The sequence below is a fragment of the Anolis sagrei genome, chromosome 6, assembly GCF_037176765.1.
Source record: "Anolis sagrei isolate rAnoSag1 chromosome 6, rAnoSag1.mat, whole genome shotgun sequence".
Taxonomy (NCBI): domain Eukaryota; kingdom Metazoa; phylum Chordata; class Lepidosauria; order Squamata; family Dactyloidae; genus Anolis; species Anolis sagrei.
This window is the reverse complement of record NC_090026.1, coordinates 38,491,498-38,506,798: the sequence shown is the minus strand read 5'-3', so window position 1 is coordinate 38,506,798 and position 15,301 is coordinate 38,491,498. Positions and strand designations below refer to the sequence as shown.

The window sequence follows — 15,301 nt, the reverse complement described above, 5'->3', positions numbered from 1 at the left end:
CCGCCGCCCGTTGTACCAGTTGGAATTTCTGAGCCGTTTTCAAGGGCAGCCCCACATAGAGCGCATTGCAGTAGTTCAATCTGGAGGTGACCAAGGCATGGACCACCCTGGCCAGATCAGCCTTCATGAGGTCGCAGTTGGCGCATGAGTCTCAGTTGTGCAAAAGCCCTCCCGGCCACCGCCGACTCCTGAGCTTCAAGCGTAAGTGATGAATCCAAGAGGACACCCAAACTGCGGACCTGTGACTTCAGGGGGAGTGTAACCCTGTCCAGCACAGGTTGCCACCCTATACCCCGATCCAGTTTACGATCAACCCAGGCCCGTAGCCAGGATTTTGATCCGGGGGGGGGGGGGGGGCTGAGTTTGTTTTTTTGGGGGGGGCTGAGTCTGAGTGAAAGAGGGTCTACCCTAGCAAACCTTTTGTATTGTTACCCCAATACCCCCATGCATATGGGATATATTGAGCACGGTGATCAGATCATGATATGAATAAACATAACAGTTTAAATAATGCACCAGTAAGGCCTTTTCGCGAACCACCATGAGAATTTCAGGGGGGGGGGGCTGAAGCCCCTCAAGCCCCCCCCCCCCCCCCCCGGCTACATGCCTGACTCGACCAGGAGGACCTCTGTCTTGTCGGGATTGATCTTCAGCTTGTTCATCCTCATCCAGACAGCCACAGCAGCCAGGCACTCGTCCAGCACCCGAGGGGCTTCCTTGGAGTTAGGTGGAAAAGAGTAGTAGAGTTGTGCGTCATCTGCATAGAGCTGGCACCCAACTCCAAAACTCCGGATGACCTCTCCCAGTGGTTTCATGTAGATGTTAAAAAGCCATCTGTCAGGGGTGATTTGAATGCAATATTCCTGCTTCTTGGCAGGGGGTTGGACTGGATGGCCCATGAGGTCTCTTTCCAACTCTATGTTTCTATGATTCTTCTGCAGGCTAAACATGCCCAGCTCTTTAAGCTGCTCCTCATAGGGCTTGTTCTCCAGACCCTTGATCATTTTAGTCGCCCTCCTCTGGACACATTCCAGCTTGTCAATATCTCTCTTCAATTGTGGTGCCCAGAATTGGACACAGTATTCCAGGTGTGCTCTAATCAAGGCAGAACAGAGGGCTTTTAAACAGAGGCTGGATGGCCATCTGTCAGGGGTGATTTGAATGCAATATTCCTGCTTCTTGGCAGGGGGTTGGGCTGGATGGCCCACGAGGTCTCTTCCAACTCTTTGATTCTATGATTCTATAGGCCAAAATCCTATTGGCTTGTTTTTACAAGAAGCAATATGTGTGTTTGTGTCTACACATAAATATCACACAAACACACCAATATATACTGTTGTAATGATGTTATTCAATAAAAAATATCGTTTTAATATTTCAAAAATCGAAATGACTTCTTGCCTCAAACCTTCCCCTCACCATGCGCTTCTTCTTCTCCTCTCACCTCAAACCTCCTTCAAAACACTCCCGCCTCGCCCGACGGGGACGAAACCACGCCCCTTTTCGGCCTTGGCTCCGCCCACACCTGCCGGGCATTCCACTTTCCCAACCGTTCTTTCCAGGCTCCACCTCCTCCTGCACCCTCGTCCAATCAGAAGACCCGGGCTGTAAACACCCCAGCCGGGGCGAGGCGAAGTTGGGTGGGGGCGGTCTCGCGCGCCCCCTCCCCTCGCGGCCGAGGCAGCCAATCAGAGCTCCGAGGGGCGTGGCTTGTGTCCATGGGGACCGGGGCTGGGCTCGGCTCAGTCAGGGAAGGTCTCGGCTCGCCCCCATTGTTCGCGCGGAGCCAGTCGGAGCGGAGCCAGAGGCGAGCAGGGCGGTGGCGACGGGGCCGGCAGGTGGGTGCCAAGCGGGGGGCTTGGAAGGGGGGCAGCCCTCACGAAGGAGGGGGTCGTGAGGCTTTCCGAGGGGGGTTTCCTGTGGAGAAGGCAGCCCCTGAAGGAGGGGAACCCATTCCCTGTTTCCGGAAGTGGCCAGGACTGTCCCAGAGACAACAACAAGTAACACCTGGGGACCGGAAAGTGCTGCTCAAGGCATTCAGGGTCATAACCCCAAACTCTTCTCTTTTCTCTGCCTCAGCCTATAGGATGTGGAGACCCTATACAATAGGAACAAGAGCTCCTGGGGTCGAATTGGGCGTGGTGGGAGAAGGAAAGGAAGGAACAGAACCCTCAGTAGGAGTGGGTTAATGTTAGGGAAATGTCCAAAATAGTATTTTAAATACAAGACAGGATACTAAACTGAGTAGTCGACTCACAGCAAGCAGGAGGTGTAGTGTTGTGACTGTGAAACAGGCATGGGCAAACTTCGGCCCTCCAGGTGTTTTGGATTTCAACTCTCACAATTCCTAACAGCCGGTAGGCTGTTAGGAATTGTGGGAGTTGAAATCCAAAACACCTGGAGGGCCGAAGTTTGCCCGCCGGCTGTTATGAATTGTGGGAGTTGAAATCCAAAACACCTGGAGGGCCGAAGTTTGCCCATGCCTGCTGTAAAATATTTACTGAACCAAAGATGCAGACTTTCAATTCTTACAGTTTCAAAAAGTTTATTTAAAATATATTATTTATCTAAAACATTTATATTTCGCCCTTCTCACCCCAAAGGGGACTCAGGGCGGAGCACAGCATATATATATATATAAGGTGAACATTCAATGCCTAGACAAGGATTCATATACACATACATAAACATTAAAAAACATTTATCATAATATTAAAATTCACCATTTTAAACCGTCTTGGTCATCTGCGTCAAATCTAATCCACCTGGTAATTTTTCCTATTGCTACTTTATTGTCCTTTTTCGAACGCTTGGTCCCACAGCCAAGTTTTTACCATCTTTTTTTTTCAATATTTTTTTATTAAGTTATTATACATATGCCTAAAAGAGAAAGGTTTACAAGGAAAGTGGGAGAACATTTAGATATAGGATAGTAGGAAATTTTTAGAATCCGTATATATAAAAAAAAATATCAAAAAAATAGAGAAATAATAATACTACAAAATAAAAAGGTTTTGTTGACTTCCATTCTGTGTCTTCGCTTACAAATTTTTCAGTTTAAGTTTTCTCTTCATATGTTGTTAAGATCTTTCCTTTAGATGGTTTTCAAATAGTGACCAATTTGTATCCTTTATTGGTTTTCCCATGTTTTTCTTCAAAAAATAGGTTGATTTGTCTATGTCCTTAATCTCCTGTAGTTTGACTATCCAGTCTTCTGCCTCCGGAGTTTTGCCGATTTTCCAAATTCTTGCATAAGATATCCTTGCTGCCGTTGAGATATAAGTAAATAAAATATCAATATTTAAGTCTGAAGAGAATTCTGAGTCCATAATATATTTAATAAGTAATATTCTGATTTACTTGGGAATTGTATTCCCAGTATTTTTTTTTGTGTCTCTTGGTTAATATTTTTCCAGTAATTTTGAGCTTTCTTACACAACCACCACATATGAAAAAAGCTGCCCTCTGCCTCGTGACATTTCCAACATTTCTTGTCCATATTTTTATACATTGATCCTAATTTTTTGGGTGTAATGTACCATTGATGGAACATCTTAAGCCAATTTTCTTTTAAGTCCATTGCATAGTTCAACAGTGGAACTCTCTGCCTCAGGGTATGGTGGAAGCTACTTTCTTGGAAATTTTTAAACAGAGCCCAGATGACCATCTATCAGGGATACTGATTGTGCTTTTCCTGCATGGCAGGGGGTTGGGCTAGATGGTCTATGTGGTCTCTTCCAACTCTATTACTCTGTGATTTCTTGATAGAAAATATTGGGCCTAATTTTCTCTCTTCCATTCTTCTTTATTTTTATTTATTAAAATAAGCATAAAATGTAATTTTTTGTTGCATACAGTGATAATATTGAGACATCTATTATATTTTCAAGCTGCTAAGTGTTCGTTAGCATTTCTAACACATTATCTATAATTAAGGACTCTCTGGCATCTGTTTGAGTAGGACAGGTAAGAGAGTCAGAGATTCTAAGTTAATATCAGTTTTCTCTTTGCTTGCAGCCTTATAGGATCCTCTGTGGATATTTCTACAACCAGCTTAGCTTTATTTTATTGTTGAGTTGCTGGATTGCCAGCTCCCATTCTTTAATGACTTACACTATATAAATCCTTTTGGTTTCTAGACCATTGCTACATCAAACTATATTTTCACATCTGAAAACCTATTGTTTTTAGTTATCACGCAACTGTTTGTGTAGAAAAGGTTCGGTCTAAGCTTCTCTCTAACCCTATTACTTCTAAGATTCAAACAAAATGGAAAAAATTCTAAATACTACATTTTCTCAATCATGCAGAGTAGAGAGGGTTCTGAACGAAAGGGTGAAAAAGAAGTGTGACCCGAGGCCTTAAAATGAGAGGACATGCATCCTAAAGAACTGCCATTCTATTTCATCAATTAGAATGGGGGAGAGAGAAAGCGAGCGAGAGAAAAACAGATGCATCAACAGCCTAGCCTAAGTTATCTAGTTGCTTCTCATTGAGGACTGCAGACTTGAGCAGTGTGTGGTTGAATTCCAACAGCTAAAGAGTAGACAACCTTACAATACGTCTGGAGGAAGTGAGGGGGCATTTCTTCTGGGAGAGAATTTTGACATCCCTCGTTGGGTTAAAGAGCTAATAGCTCCTTGCCCTTTAATCAAAGGTCTCAAGTCTTTGCAGTTTGGGGGTTTCCCTTGTCAGGGTAAATTACAATGATGAACAGAAGGGCTTGCATTCAAGGTGGGTCTGAAGAAGGATGTAGGGAGGGGTAAGGGTTTATTAAGACAGTGGGAAGGGAGTGGCAACAAAGATCCCACCGGAGAATAGGGAACAAGGTGCCCAAAAGGGAGCAGAAGGGTAAAAACAGTGAGATAGAAAGCAGGAAGTTAGGAAGGATCTTGAAACTGAAGCCTTTGGGGTTTTAGACTGGGGTTAAGTGGATTCTTGAGGTGCATAGAGATAAGCTGGTAGACTGGATATCTTATTTCACCTGGATTTGTGTAGTAGCAGTAAGACATGGGGAGGAGGTATGCCAGCCAAAGAATTGTCCTACAGAAAGTATATAGGATCATGGGTGAGATCAATACTTGGGAAAGGGTTGGGAGCTCATATTTGGTTAAATGAGAGTATCCCGATTTATTGAGAGGTAGAACAGGAGAAGGAGACAGATGTTAATTAGATGACAACTTCTGTATGCAGTTTTTTGGTTTGGAGCTGTTCTGGTTCCTGTCGGAAGGTGTGTGCCCTTGCAGTTGACATACATTGTGACCCCAGAATAATGTGGAATTGTATTATTTAGCCAAGCAGAATATGGGTCAGGGGAAGCCCAAATCCTGTAAAAACAGATTCTGGTTTACCAGTTCTAGGGAAAGACAACTTTGGTTTTGAATCTGAAGGAAAGGGTGGATATAGGCATCTGTTTTCCTTACATGGCTGAAAGATATAGCTAATATACTTCATCCTCCTTCCATCTGAAACAATTGAATAACACTCTCTCCTCTCCCAGCATTTACAGAAATAAGTATTGTATTTGAGCCCTGCCTTTGTCCATTGTAAAAAGTGTGTTTGGCACTAAATGTCTCTTTTGTGACTTGAAAAGTCCTTTATTAATACATTTTAAAAGCATATCTGAAGTCTGGATCTTGTTTTTCAACATGGAGTTTTTGTGTTTTGGAATTTCATAATCTAGTTTGTCTCTTGCAGACACGCCCTTTGATCTATGTTATACCAGAAGCAAATTATTCATTATACTTCAGCCATTTTAATAGTCCTCTATTAAAGAAAGAGGCAAGGTACATCTCAGCTTTCGAAAATGCAAACAATTGAAAGAGTTTTGATGATTGCCATGGCATGTTTTGGGCAGCTGGATTTCTTTTTGCTTTTTCTATGCAAACATTGTAGAAGTTTAGAAAATAATTAAAAAGCCCTGTTTTTCTTAATATACTTTTTAATTTGTTTCTTGGCACAACATAATCAAGAGCGGGGTGGGGGTGGGACACAAAGTAGTTATCCTGTTACTAGTGACAATATTTAGCCATGCTAGAAAAATGTGTTTGTTTGTGTGTCTTTTTCTCTCACACAAAAGAATTTCCATTTCACCAAATATCAGTGTGTAATAGAAAACCCTTGTCTTTCAAAGGAATAAAATATAACTCGTAGTCACTTATAGAAAGTATTTTGTTTGCCAAAAACATGTGTTCTTTGAAGGGTCTTCTTAAAATCTTCCTAAATGTGTTCTAATCAGAATAGTTAATTGCAGAGCACAAAATGTTTCTGCATTAATGTGTATATAAATAGCTAGTCAAGGACTAGAAGGATGAGCTCTGTTTTACAAATGTACCAGGATTCACCTAGCTGGAAGATAGCACAAGAGGTATCTTGAAGGCAGCCTGTTGTTGAAGGGGGAAACTATACTAAGAAAGACCCTTAAATAAATGAACAGTCAAAATTGCTAGAATCAGATGCTGCCAAAAGCTGGGAAGACAGTTAAGAGAGACATGAAATGGTCAGTGATCTTCAAATTGCATTAGTCGTTGTAACTTGATACTGAGTTGATACCTGGATTATCTTGAAAAGCTCTGCTAGATTTGTTTTATCCAGCTCTTGGAATTATTATTTTTTTCTGGCAGGCTGAGAATGGCAACGTGGGTTCAATTATCCTATGCTTCTCTCTCTCAAACAAGAAGGGCAAAACATTTGTCTCTTTGTAAAGAAAGAGCTTTTCTGTAGCTGCATATTGCTATTGGTTACAGAAGTAGGTGTAGCCTTGCACAAATCTGATTCTTCCCATGCTAACCCCTTTTTGGATGCTTGAGTTTTTTTTTAAAGAAAAGTTTCTCTAGCTAATGGAATGATGGATCACAGCACATTCAGCTTGGCGTATGAATCTATTGCTTGTGTTATTGCTTAAAGCATAAGTGTCTCGACATGTTTGCCTTCTGACGCAGCTCTATTATTATACCTTAAAAGACTCAGAATGCCAGGCATTTTGCTGCTTTGTGTACTGAGTGAGTCATATGGGAAGCTTGATGTGTTTCGCAAGAATGGGATATGTTTTGGGGAAAGGAAACTGGGAACCAAGAAGCCACACATTGTATATGTTTTTTATGTCTGTCCTGTGTCTTTAGTTCCACCCTCTTAGCCCTTGGAAATTGTATTACATAATGGAAACACACACTCTGTGTGTATAAAAGCAAGAAATGCACTTTTGTGATTAGAGAAAAGGAAGTGGGCACTTTAGATTTAGGGTTTCATCTTGGTGGTTCTGCGGTAGGACTTCTGTATGACCTTGAAATAACCAGCCCTATTTAACAATGTAGTCTAGGATATTTGCATACTGTTTGCAGATGTGCAAAGACTTGGAATTGTGAAATAGAGAAGGATCTTATGTTCTGTATGTGAAAGAAAATGGAACGTTGGCCAGTTATCAAATTTTTCCTTCTGTATATTTTCACATTTTGGTTTTGTTGGTCCTCTTAGAATCTTTGCTGCTTTGGTGAGGCTAAGGCCTCTTCTACAACGTCCTTATATTCTGGGATCTGATCCCAGGTTATTTGCTTTGAGCAGGTTTATTTGAGTCTCCACTGCCATATGATCTTGGATAAGCAAATAGTCTGGGATCAGATCCTGGAATATAGGACAGCATAGAAAGGGGCTATGATACAAACAGCGGAGGGAACTTGAAATCTTAAGTTGTTGCTGTCCTGTGAATATTAGATGTAGAACTCAGGATCTAGATCTCTCACTTTAGTTTTCAGGTTATTCCTTAGATAAATCATTGTCTCAATAGTGCAGTCAAGAAATTTATAGTTTAGAGAGTTTATCCTAGAGAGTTGTTTAGAGAGTTTATCCTGTTTAGAGAGTTTATCTTGGACATACTGTCCAAGATCCTACATTGCCTCCCTCATAAAAATGGGAGCATTGGAATAGCATCTGCAGACTGATAATATCTTCAACTGAGATTCACTGAGAAATAGCTAGACACTTTTTTGATCACCTGCATTCTTCAGTAATCAGGAAATGGCTATTCAGAAAAGCTTTTGCTGCATAATGGCGAGTCCTGAAGGGATTTTGGCTGATGGGGAGGGTGGATGAGAATTAGAATCTCTACAATGACCAAAACAAGGACACATGCAGACATAAGGTTAATATAACATTTGTGTATGTCATTTGACAGGTTGCAAGCCTCTAAGTCAGTGCTTCTCAACCTGGGAACCACTGGCTGGGATTTCTGGGAGTTGTAGACCAAAAACATTTGGGGACCCCAGGTTAAGAACCACTGCCTAAGTACTCTATATCAGTGCTACTCAAGAGTAATGGTCCTTAGACTGGTGGTTGTCTAAGATGCATTAACTGGTCTTCTATCAGAAAAGCACTGCTCAGTTATGTGATAGCCACTATGTAGAACACAGTGATGCATCTCAAAATTTCTCCCTTTTGCTTTTGTTAGCATGATTTTATACCTGAACTATTATATTCACTATGAAATACTACCCCTTTCCAAGGAAAGGATACTTACAGCATGTTTTCTTCACAACTATAAGACCCAGCAATTCTCTGTGAAAGGTATAAATCTCGAGTTTCCAAATTTGAGGCTTTGCTTTGCACACTGTGTTAATAATAGCTTTGATTGTTTCTCTAGACTTGGTCTGTCCTCTTGTGTGCTTCACTCTGTGGGAAATTTGGGTGGAGATCAATACTGTTCTTGAATTCTGATTGCTATGAGAATGAATGTATTTTTAAGCCAACCAAAACCTTGTTCTTGGGCTCTAAGCAACGTGTATCTCCAGTTGTTCTCCAGTAGTTCAACACTTCCCTAATGTTTATCTCAATATGTACCAGGTTAGGGTCTACCCCACCTCTGCCCCCGCCCCCAAGTATTTCTTGCAATAATATTTTAACTGCTCTTAGCCTTAAAGGAGCCTGCCAAGTTTGAGTTGGGAATTCCTTTCTTTTCGGCTGCCTTTTAATCCTGGCACAGGGTGAGGCAAAGGGTGTTCTAATTGCATTAGCCAAATGATTCGCTTAATTAATCAGGCTTGCAGCACAGATGAAAGGATAAGGCCAGGGAGTTGCCTGGGAAAAGAGAAGCTGCTCTTAAGAAGGTGCCTGGAAAAAAGGGAGAGAGATTCAATCAGGATGGAACTGATCAGTGTAATAAAATGTGTGCAGGCATGTATATGCAAGTACTACAATGTGACTTTCTCCAAGAGCCAAGCAGGTCTTAAATTGAACTCCCAAGATCAGGCCCAACCAGTATGGGAGAATTTTGATTAGCACTTATTTTCTCCAAAAGGTGCTGTAATGAACAATGACTCTTTATCAGAAACCACTGAATGTTGTGTATGTTATCCTATAGCTGACTGATTTCATCTTCTTTCTTAGACACTGCTGGAGGTCTTGTTTTCACCACTCCCACCAGTTTAAACATATTTCTTATATGTTCCTCATCCCTGTACTGATTTTCCTCTTGTCTTTAAGATTTTGCTAAAAAAAATTGAGGTGAAAGTACCATGTGTGAATATAACTGCTTTTACTACCAGCAGAAGTAGGATCCATTAATAAAAACCAAGGACAACTGGGTGGTGAGCCAGTCCCCTTTTAGAAGACTTCAGTTAGTACTAGATCTTTAAAAATGTCATTTCGGTCCTGGACAATTTCCAACTCTTGAATCCTATTGACTGTACATGCAGAAGCAATAGCAACAAACACCCACATGGAGATTATACTTTGTGTTTTTCCAATTTGCTATATTTAACATTTTTATACTTTAAGAAGATGCTAGTTTCAGCACTCCTGATACTGACAGGTGTACATGTTTCTGTATCCCTGTTTTATTATGCTGCCTGAAAGTTCTCCAAACTGTGTAGACTCTGTGTTGTTAATTGAATTGTGCTTTTTGCCCATGGCAAGGCAGCCATATAACTTTATTCCCATGATTCTGTCATGTCTGAAATCCTCAGGTGCTATGTATGTGTGTGATCAGATTGGTTGTTATGTATTTCCAATGCAACTGCATTCAATACAATAATGTTTTTAGGGTTCCTGAGAAGGCTATTCAAAGAGCCGTCATGTAAGCTTTTAAAATGAGCAAAGTGCTGGGATGAAATCGGAAAGGTAAAGCTTCTATATAGGTGTGACTGTGAAGACTTTGTTTCCTTGGGTGTGGTTGTCTCAGAACTAGTCATACTTGTTTTGTTTGTTTGTGATTGAAACAAAGTTTATAGAAGATGCTAAGGATCTGCTCTGATTGTTTCACCTCTCAGCTTTGAATTGAGAGATTGATTGGGATTGTGTGTCAGAATAGTCTATCAGGACAGTAAACGATGAACCTGAAACATCACTGGTAAACATAGATAACAAGGAATATAATACGAACAAGCTTTGCTTTAAGTATAAGCACCATCTCGAGTGAGTTTTAGGATGAGGTATTCATATTGATTATGGTTAGATTGGAATTGAGAGGATAGACCTCCCCAAAACTATGTAGATGGGGCAGGCTATACTTTATTGTGCTATATTAAGAGATAGAAAGGACTCAGCCTCCATGCTGTGGTAGTTACAGGAAGATCATGTCACAAAGGAGGACTAAAAGTTGTGCATGCTATAGCAGATCTTCTGTATGAGCACTAGTGTTTCAAGCATGTGCCCTTTCCTAAAATAATTACTGATGCTATTAAGGTAGTTAGGAGGGGCTTGCCAGAAGTCAAATCTTATCTTTTGCATTTGGATTGTGGCAGTAGAACCTGTTGCCCAGAAAGCTTTGTGATTCAAACGTGTTTATTCTGAAACATAGAGCCCAAATGCGTACTATGGATAGAACGAAAAAAACCAACAACTCCTTAAAATGTTACCAGCATAGCTTAAAATAAATAACACTTTGAAATCTTGAAAAATTGCTGTGATGATCCTTAGCAGACTGAGCATTTGAAAGTGGGTCACTTAGATTTGCAAGCTGATGTGTATCAAGTTTATATGGAGAAGTATTTCATGTGTCAATGCTAATAAATATTTCAAAATTCATGAGCAGAATGTCTGATTCTTTTTACTATTTTTTGCTGATAGTTAGCAATATGGTTGCTGTCTTGGCACCTTGGAAGTATTTTATTCAGCATAACCATGCATACATTTTCTCTCTCTCTCTCTTTGAGGACACAACTTTGCATAATGCTCCTTCTCACTCTGCTTTCTTAAGTTGTGATGCTATCCCATGCTTCGGAAAGTTTTCTGTGTTGTATTGGAATCAGATAGGTTAACAAAGAATTGATATATGTTTGAAAGTACTACAGAATCTGAGCTTAAACCCCACAGGTTTTGGCTTCAATCAAAGTTTTTACTGGTTAGATTCAATAGCTGCCTGTGTAGAATCAAGATAACCAATTGAGAGAGACATAAACTTATCCTTGACATTAGGCTGACAACTCTGTAAAGGTTAATGCCTTGTTAGTCTCGTGTAGTTAGCTTAGTTTAATTGCTAGGTATCCCTATGGAGAGGCTATTGAGTGAAGTTAAGCCTTTTTCCCAAATTGACACACAAATCACTTTGTTTGGCAAACCTTAATACAATCCTGAAATTGAGAGATGCCTGTAGAGCATTTAGAGCCATGGCATCAGCTCTAAACTCCCCTTTCCAAAGGTAGGGGAAGAATATCTCTCCTGTTTTAAAACACATATTAATAAGTATGGTTCATAAATGAATAGACAGGTCTAACAATAGATGCAGTGAAAGCTTTCAGCCCATCTCGTTCTTTGCTGATGTTTATCAAAGTAGGCTGTAAAAAGCACAGAAGACTCAATTAAGCTGTCTTTGGAAACGTGGACCCTGTAATTCCTCAAACTGGAAAGCTTCCAGACAGTGTCATGAAAAATCCATTTCCTTGCAAATTTAGCTTAAATTAACTTGGCTGCATTTAGTTTTCTGGGGAACGTAGTAATACTTTTTGCTCTGGTGTGTAGATTTTGTGGATTTAATAGAGAGTTGATTTCCTTGCAAGCAAAGGGTCAGGGTAAAATTCATCTTTATTATAGGGGCAAATTTCCTTAATTATAGAAATTGCCTTTTTAAACCCCCTCCCCCCAAAATTGTTTTGAAGTACAGCAATCATATGAGTATTATGAAATCTTACACCAGATTTCTTGTTAAGGCATTTCTGAACACTTGGTTTTTATGGTCTATTGTCTCAACTATCTATAGTTGGATATATCCATGATTATAGACTACTGCTGAAAAGAGTATATTGAGTATATTTAAGAGGCTGGTGTGTTTGTGTTCATCAATCCTAATCAAATACTAATGTATTTAGATTTATAGCACATTCTAACCCTAAGGCTGTGGGAGTGTAACAAGAAAGTTTTATCTCTACTGTTCTTGAGTTTGTTTCATAAAATGAGTGTTGTGAAGAAGCAGACTGTTAGCTTCTAAATTCTTCAGAACTATATGAAGATTGGACTTTTGCATTTAGATCAAAATTTCCTTTTATTTGGTTTTTTTTCATAGCATTCTGAAGCTGATCTCTTTTACATAGTAACTTTTATTTGTGTTTAATATGATGAGGCTTTGATAGAGAACCCCTAGAACAGTGGTTCTCAACCTGTGGGTCCCCAGATATTTTGTCCTTCAACTCCCTGAATTCCTAATATCTGGTAAAACTGTCTGGGATTTCTGAGAATTGTAGCCCAAAACATCTGAGGACCCACAGGTTGAGAACCACTGTCCTAGAGGTTATTGCTTTGTAGCAACTTGCATATTAGCTCAGTCATTGTTTTTAGTAAGTAATACATTACATGATAAAAGGATTAGAGTTGTGTGTGATGTGTCATCCATTTTACTCATTTTCCCATCTTAATATGAGGTCATCATAATGCTGTCTTTGTGTTAGTATTAGGTTGAACTTCCTCTATTGTAGATTGTGGAATGTTTCATGAATCTCACTAGAGGGGTGTTTAAAATATCTAGTTCTGGTCTGTAGAATTGATACCTACTAAGCATCGTCAGGGAAGCCGAGGAGTAAAGCTTTGTAGAGCCCTGCTTCTCAATTCATTAAATGATGTATTCTGAAGTTGTTACAAGTGCAAGAAATTAAAAGTATGAAAATTCATTGTGAGGCAAAACAGACTTCTGCCCATTTATGACTGAAAATGGGACTCTTGCTGAAGTGGTTTCTCAAACATGACTAGCTCTGATACATTTGTGTTCCTTCAGGTACAAGAATGTATAAGAAAGTTTCATATCTTCATTCCCAGTTCAGAGCTAGTAAATTGAGAGTTCCCTTGGTCAATAAGCTGAGTATGCATCATAGCAATACCTACACATTATTTTTGGACCATCCTCCAAAAAATCAGATGCCCTGACAAATTTGTGGACATCCTGTGGCATCCCCACAATGCCATGATGGCAACAGTCTTGGACAGCAGTGGCTCCCATAGTGACCAATTTAAGGTGGGATCAGGTGTCAAACAGGGTTGTGTTATTGCCCACAACCTTATTTTTCATCTTCATTGCTATGTTATTTTATCTTGTTGATGGGAAGCTTCCGACCAGAGTGGAAATTATATATCAGAGAGATTATAAGCTATTTAATCTCAGCAAACTGAAAGCCAAAATCAAGGTCATAACATTTGTTATAGAACTTTAATATGCTGATGATAATGTAGTCTGTGTACATTCAGAAGAAGACATACAAGTCACTCTAAACACCTTTGCAGAAGCATACGAGCTCAGCCACTCATTGAACATTGAGGAAACCAAAGTTCTCTTCCAGCAGTCACCAGCCAATCCCTCTGCAATGCCAGAAGTATAGCTTAATGTTGTAATGTTAGAAAATGTTGACCATTTCCGCTATCTTGGCATCCACCACAAAAGTCAACATTGACACTGAAATACAACAACGCCTGAGCTCTGCAAGTGTTTGAGGATTGGGACATCCATAGAGATACCAAGGTGCTTGTTTATAAAGCTGTTGTCCTCCTAACCCTGTTATAAGCCTGTGAAACGTGGACTGTCTACACTCAACTCCTGGAACAATTCCATCAGTGTTGCCTCCAAAAAATCCTGCAAATCTCTTGGGAAGACAGGCAGACAAATGTCAGCATGCTGGAAGAAGCAAAGATGGCTAGCATTGAAGTGATGCTCCTATGCCATCAACTCTGCTGGACTGGCCACAATGTCCAATATTCGTCTCCCAAAGCAGTTACTATACTCCCAACTCAAGAACAGAAAATGGAATATTGGTGGACAGGAAAAGAGATTTAAAGCTAACCTTGAAATCTGTGGCACAGACACCGAAAACTGGGAATCCTTGGCCCTTGAGTGCTCTAGCTGGAGGTCGGCTGTAACCAGCAGTGCCGTGGAATTTGAAGTGGCACAAATGGAGGGTGAAATGGAGAAATGTGCCAAGAGGAAGGTGCGTCAGGCCAACCCTGATTGGGACTGCCTTCCACTTGGAAACCGATGCCCTCACTGTGAAAGAACATGGGGGTTAAGAATAGGGCACTACTGTTACCTACATATCCACCGCCAAGACACTACACTTGGAAGGCCATCATACTTGGACAGCAAGGCATCACCTAAATAACTAAAGTAAGTATGTTTCTTTGGTTCAATTATGATGTAAGACAACCCTGTCATAGGGTTTTTGTGGCAAGATTTGTTCAGACAAGATTTGGCCTTGCCAGGTTTCCTAGGATGAGAGAGAGTGACTTGCCCTATGGTCACCCAACAGGCTGGAAAGGATTTGCATCTCATGGGGTCTCAGTCCAACACTCAGACCACTAGCCCATCCTGGCTTTCTTTAATGGTCCAGTTGAAAATAACCCATCCTGCCAGCTTTCACAGGCTCAGTGTGACAGTTACAGAATTCCCAATAAGGCATATAGCAGTGCCAGATCTGTTCAGATTACTCTCCAGAGAACAGTCTTTGCTGTCTTTCTCTGTCTATGAAACTACCCAAAGGGAACAAGTGGTATTTCTCCTTTTTCAGATGGTTTTTGTTAACAATTGGAGGCCTTAAGAAACCTGCCTGTCTGCTCCAAGAACAACTGTCATTAAGGATGTTCAGTACAATCTTCTCTCTTACCAGCCCCTGGGTTTGGAAAATCAAATAAGCAGCCTTCCAGTAACTGCACAGCTATCTGCAGGTGTACGTGTAGCTGTGTGTGTGAAATTCTATTTGTAACCAGTATGGTGACTTCTCAGGTGGAGGGCTCATTTTTTATTTTGCTGCCAGTTGTGGTCAAGTTCCATCCTGTTTTATCCTGAGGAGAGAAAGTGTTCTGTTTAATCAAGAGGAGAAAAGGTGTGTTATTAAGA

General features: G+C 40.6%; 1 protein-coding gene across 5 annotated transcripts in view; it reads left to right on the top strand.

Annotated features, from left to right (window-relative positions):
- The first annotated feature begins 1,721 nt into the window (after nucleotides 1-1,721).
- Nucleotides 1,722-15,301, top strand: part of JUP (junction plakoglobin) — a 63,944-nt gene continuing 50,364 nt past the window's right edge. For all 5 annotated transcript variants that reach the window (XM_060780997.2, XM_060780999.2, XM_060780998.2 and 2 more), the window contains exon 1: nucleotides 1,722-1,838. The gene's annotated coding sequence lies outside the window, so the exon portion shown is untranslated. The remainder of the gene's footprint in view (nucleotides 1,839-15,301) is intronic.